The sequence below is a fragment of the Balearica regulorum genome, chromosome 7 (assembly GCF_011004875.1).
Source record: "Balearica regulorum gibbericeps isolate bBalReg1 chromosome 7, bBalReg1.pri, whole genome shotgun sequence".
Classification (NCBI taxonomy): Eukaryota; Metazoa; Chordata; class Aves; order Gruiformes; family Gruidae; genus Balearica; species Balearica regulorum.
This window is the reverse complement of record NC_046190.1, coordinates 41,186,027-41,191,957: the sequence shown is the minus strand read 5'-3', so window position 1 is coordinate 41,191,957 and position 5,931 is coordinate 41,186,027.

Sequence of the window (5,931 nt, the reverse complement as noted above, 5' to 3'; positions counted from 1 at the left end):
AAGTGAGAGCCCCAAGGCTAGAACCAGGCGTTCTGCAAGAATTTTAGCAGCATCAGTGAAATCACAACCCACACATCAGGAGAGACGCTGGAGCTGAGGAAGGCAGCCCGAGCTGCTCCCCGTATAACAACCAGCGCAACTAAGAAAAGGCGACGGGTGATAGCAGTAGGTGACTCTCTTCAGAGAGGCCCAGGGGCACCCATCTGCTGACCTGAGGCACTCTCTAGAGACGTGTGCTGCTTACCGGGGACTCGGATCAGGGATGTCACTGGGAGACTACCAAGCCTCCTACAGGCCTCTGACCATTCTCCGTTGCTGCTGTTGTTGTACATGGGCACCAGTGATACAGCCAGGAGCAGCCTGAGGAGTATCAAGAAGGATGACAGAGCCCTGGGAGCGGTGGGAAGGGACTCTGGAGCACACACAGGTTTTTCATCCATCCTCCTGGTCAAAGGGAAGGGGGTTGAATTGGTCAACAAATGGTTGCCCCACTTGTTCCTGACTGGTGCCACAGCCAGGCGTTCATCTACTAAGGCCATGGGACTGGCTTTGAGAAACCTGGTCTACCCAGGGCTGATGGGATCCATGTGTCAGAGAAGGGGAAGAGCATCTTCAGCCATAGGCTTGCCAGGCTGGTGAAGAGGGCTTTAAACTGAAGTGTCTGGGGGAGGGGAACCTCAATCCGTCTCACTCCTCCCAGTTTAATGCAAGTGGCATCAATAGAAGCCCAGAGCCAGCAGAAGGATCACGGGTCACCGAATCACAGAATCTCAGACTGGTAGGGGGTGGCAGGGGCCTCTGGAGATCATCTAGTCCACCCTCCAATCAGATCAAGTTCACCTAGAGCAGGTTGCACAGGATTTTGTCCAGGCAGGTTTTGAATCTCTCCAGAGAAGAAGACCCCACAACCTCTCTGAGTTTTTCCTCATATGGAGATGGAACTTCCTGTGTTCCAGTTTGTGCCGTGCTGCTTCCCAGCAGGCCAACCCCTACCCTGTACTGGTGTCTGGGGTTGTTGTTCCCCAGCTGCAGGACCCTACACTTGCCCTTGTTGAATTTCATTGGTTTCCTCTCCACCCAATACTCTTGTCTGTCCAGATGTAACTGAATGGCAGCGCAGCCTTCAGGTGTGTTGGCTGCTCCTCCCAGCTTAGTCTCATCAGCAAATTTGCTGAGGGTACACTCTGTCCCCTCGTCCAGGTCGTTGATGATTATGTTGAATAAGACCGTACCAAGCACTGACCCTTGGGGCACACCACTAGCTACAGGCCTCCAACCAGACTCTACACCCCTTATCACAACCCTCTGGGCTCTGCCATTCAGCCACTTCTCTACCACCTCACTGTCCACTCCTCCAGCCCACACTGCCGAAGCTTGCTAACGAGGATGGTATGAGAGACGGTGTCAAAAGCCTTGCTGTCGCTTTAATAAAATTTCTGTCTGATTCAACTTTGCAAAACTCTCTCATGAGAGTCCTGGAGGGGGCTCTGACAGGCAAAAGAAAAGGGGTCCTTTCGTGAGTCAGCAGGAGGGCCTCCCTCAGCCACACATCAGACTCACCCCCTCGTACGCCACAGGTGGGCAGCACCAATCCAGTGCTCCCAGCAGCTCCTCTCCAGCCAGAGCAGCTCCCCATGCTCAGAACAGGACTCGCTGCTGCGCACGGGGCCGTGGGTCTCTTGGGTGCTGCAGCCACTGGCACTGCCTGCTGGCAACTCCCAGACTGAGGGCCGAGCTTTGGTGCCTGCACCGCAGCTCATGGTACCTCCTGCTGGGCTTTGTGCCGCGGTCACGATCCTCTGAGCCAGGTAGTTCAGTCACTTCTCCATCCACATCACTCTCCACTTCTCTAACCTCTACTTCATCAGTGTGTCTCGGGGGATGCTAGAGGAGACAGGCTGAAAGCTCCCCACATCCTCCTTCTTGCCCTTCTTTGAGATGGTGTTGGTATTTGCTTCTGTCCAGTCAGCAGGAACCTCTCCCAGTAACCACCACCTTTGAAAGAAAGTCCAGAGTGGCCTCGCAGTGACATTGGCCATCTCCCTCCGCACTCGTGGGTGCATCCCCTCAGTTCCCGTAGGCTCAGGTATGGCCGCTTTGTTGAAATGTTCCCTAACCTGAGACTCCTGCACCAAGGTGAAGTCTTCCTCGCTGCCAGTTTCCCTGAGATACCTGAAATTTGGTCCTAGCAGTACAGCCTGTGGTGAGGAAGACTTTGACTGTCTCGGGCTTTTCCATATCCTGGACCAGATACCATGTACGTTTTGATTAGTCTTCCTTTTGCTCTTTATATAGTCATAGAAATGGGTTTTGTTGTCCTTCAGGTCGCTCAGCAGATTCAGCTCGAGTTGGGCTTGGGCTTTCCTAATGCCATCTGCACACACTTGGGAAGTTCTCACTGATGTCCTCCAGAAGCCTTCTGGATGGGTTGTGCCCTGCTATATTGCCCTCGGGCAGCTACCAAGGTGGTTCAGATCCAAGACCAGGAGGAGCAAGGTGTGAGAACATGAGTCTTCTTCCAGGTGCCTGAAGAAGGCCTCATCTTCTTCCTGATCAAGCAGTCAATAACAGACCCACAATAAAAGGTCACCCATGTTTATCTGCTTTCCTAATCCTGACCAACAAGCTGTCTGCAAGCTCACCATTAAGCCCAAGGCAGAGCTCCAGGCTTTAGCATTTTGTTTAACCAGTATCTCCTCTTTTCATTTGTTGTCTGTCACATCCTGTAATTCCTATTGCTGTGATCTTCAAAGAGGCACGACAGGTCAGGTGAGCCATCTACACACACACATTAACTGCCGACACAATGGAGCTTCACTTCAAAGAGACCATGAGAAGCTCTGGGATTTGACCAAGAGAAACCTGAAGTGGTTTTCCAAAGACAAGGCATACAAAGACACAGGCACAGCATCAAGTCTTCTCTTGCTTCTCTTGCTCCACCAGCAAGTAGGCTGGGAGTGTACAAGAATGTGCGAAGGGACACGGCAGGCACGGTTGATGCCAACTGACAAAACAGATCTTCCATTCCATAGGACATCATGAGTGAGAAGGGTTAAACCACAACACGTGTACATCAAGGCAGGCTCGGCCGTGACTGGTGGAGGAGCGGCCTCAAGGAGGAGGCTTTGGGCATTAGGAGGGATGCCAGAGCAGCCAGTGGTGCTAAACAGGAAGATGGCCAGGAGCACATTGGGCTGCCCTGGGAGGAGCGTGGCCACCCAGGCAAGGGCACTTCTTCTCCAGCTTGACTCAGCACTGGTGTGTGGCCACCTCTGCAGTGGCGTGTCCCAGGGTGGGGGGCTCCCCGTTCTGGAGGGATGGGGAGGAACTGTCACGTGGGCAGAGAAAGTCTGCCAAGATAGGGCTAGGGGTCGTGTGTGGAGAGGCTGAGAGACCTGGGCTGCTTCATCCTGGTGAAGTGGAGGCTGAGGGAAGCATAGGGGTACCTCAGGACAGCTGGAAAATTCCTTTCTGAGGTGATGGCACCATTATTTTGGTCATGGGAAAGGGCATGAGAAAGGAAAAGCACGAGAAACTGCAGCTTTGGAGGTGCCGAGTGGAGGTGAGGCTGAAGAACTGTCCTTCTGAGGGCAGTGCTGTGGTGCAAAAAGTGACTCGGAGGGAGTCTGGATGAGCCCATGGCTTTGTGTTTGAGGGAACATGTGGCGAGGAGGGAGAGACAGCAGTCCAGGTAGGGACATAGCATGGGGTGAGAAGAAGGTGGGGAAGCGCGTTGGGTGCCTGCAGCCTGCAGGGAAACAGGCAGAGGCGTGGGGCAGTGTAGGATGGCCTGTGGTGCCGATGGCCAAGGGTGCTGGCAATGCTGAAAGGCCAGGAGGTGTCATCCCGTTGTCCTTCCCTTGGCATCCCACTCCCCACATGCCAAGGCAGAGCCCTGAGACACAGGTGAGGGTCAGGATGTCCCTTGCCAGGGGCTGGGGGTCAGTGCTTGGCATTTCTGCTTCATCAGACAAAGCCAGGGTGTCCTCAGCATCAGAGCTGCCTGCACTTTGCCTTGCTTTGGCATCATGGCCTCCAATGATCTGCTCTAACGAGTCCCTAGGGAGGCTTTGTCAGTAATGGCCCCTAGTGGGGCCCATTCATGCTTCAAGGTGCTTTGGGCTTTACTGCTGACTTGGCCTTCTCCAGAGGTTTCTTCACTCTCCTTTTCTTGGTATCTGAGGTGCATGGACTCAGCAGCAAATACGCCATGGGGCTCATTAAAGTACAGAAAACTCTAACGAGCCATGTCTCTTCCTTGTCCAACTAATTGGAGAGGTTGTAGCTGAGTACTTAATGATGAAGATTTCAACGAAGGTTTCATAAAGGAGGATTTTTTTTTTAAGGTTATTTTCAATCATGTTTGAATTTATAGAAGAAGTGATAGCAGCATTCTACAATGGATGTTGGTGCAAGCTGTTTCCTAAAGACATCTGGAGAGGCAGGAGAAGCAGTCCCTTGAGATCCAACACTGTCTGGACAACATCACTCCTCCCCAAGCCCATTAGTTCCCTCATCGGGAAGCAGCATCTAACGTGGTCCACCTTTCACAAGGCATTTCCGTACAAGAACAGTTTTAGACATGGAGATAACAAAGGATAGGTACAGACACAGTGAAGGTGTTGGCTAAAGAGTTCATGAGACTTTTGAAAGATGGGGCAAGTTTCTAACTCCTTGAAGCTCCACAGAGAAACCAGAGAGTTGAGAGGCATCTGAATGGCCAAAGAGGAAGTAGAGGAGGAAATCTTGGAATAAGTGCATAGGTCCAGATAGTCTGCTGCAATGATGTCCTTAGGCATGGCCATTGAACCAGGAGAGGTGGAAACACCTGAGCGATGAGGGAGATGAAAGAATAGACAGCGTAGTGGTAATGCAAGGACAGGGGAAGGTAAATACTTCTGCTGCTGCCGTTAGTGCATTCCCTGAAATTCCCATTCTGTCATGGTGGGAAAACATTGCCAGTTCTTACAAACACTCCAAGGATTCACATGATGAACATTTCCTTCTAGATGATTTCAATGTAAAAAAAAAAACAAACCAAAACCCCCATGTGCCCCTTCCCATGCAGACCCCATTTGTCTGAGCATGAAGAGGCAGTGCCACTTTGAGGGGCCCCCGTGTACCTGAGGTGCTGGCCTGGGATTGGCATCTGTCACAGAGGACCTGTGGGAGACCAGAGCCCCTTGCAAGCTGCAGGTGGAGGCTGGGCAGGGCTTCCCAGGGCATCTACACTGGCACCAGGTCTCTGTGTCCCTCGACCTGAACGCATTTACATCCTACATCCATTCCCAGTTCTGGGAAAAGGCAATCCCCCTCCAAAGACATAAGAACAAAAAATGCTGAAGAGTGTGTAGACACCTCTCTTTGCTTTGGCTCTTTGTCTTCAGATCTCCTTCCTTTCATTTCCACGCCATTCACTGACATCTGACAGGCCTACAGGCATTAAAACAAGATCATCTGGGGTCTTGCACAGAGCCCCGTGCCCCCAAAACCTTCCCTGCCCAGGACTCCCCAGGCTTTGCACAGAGCGAGTCCCACTGAGGTGTCGACCTCTCTTCACTGGTTGAGGGGTTGGTTTAGATGGTCACCTACAGCACAGGAGGATTCGTGCCCCATAAACATCTGCAGAACTCCAGTTGGAAGTAGGGCCCAGCATCCCCATCGGATCCTCAGAGACCTGAGGTGGAAGGGACCTCAGGCAGCCTGCCCTCCAACCTGTCAGAAACAGGGTCAGACCAAGTGGTTCAAGGCTGATTCAGTGCGAGTTGGAAAACCCCCAAGGACAGGGACTGCACAACCTCTCTGGGTGACCTGTTCCAGCACTTGGCTCAGCTCATGGGGAAAAGTTATTCCTTATGTGCTGGCTGAACCTCTCCTCTTTCACGTGCCTCCCATGGTCCTTTGTCCTCCCACCATGCACCATGGTGAAGA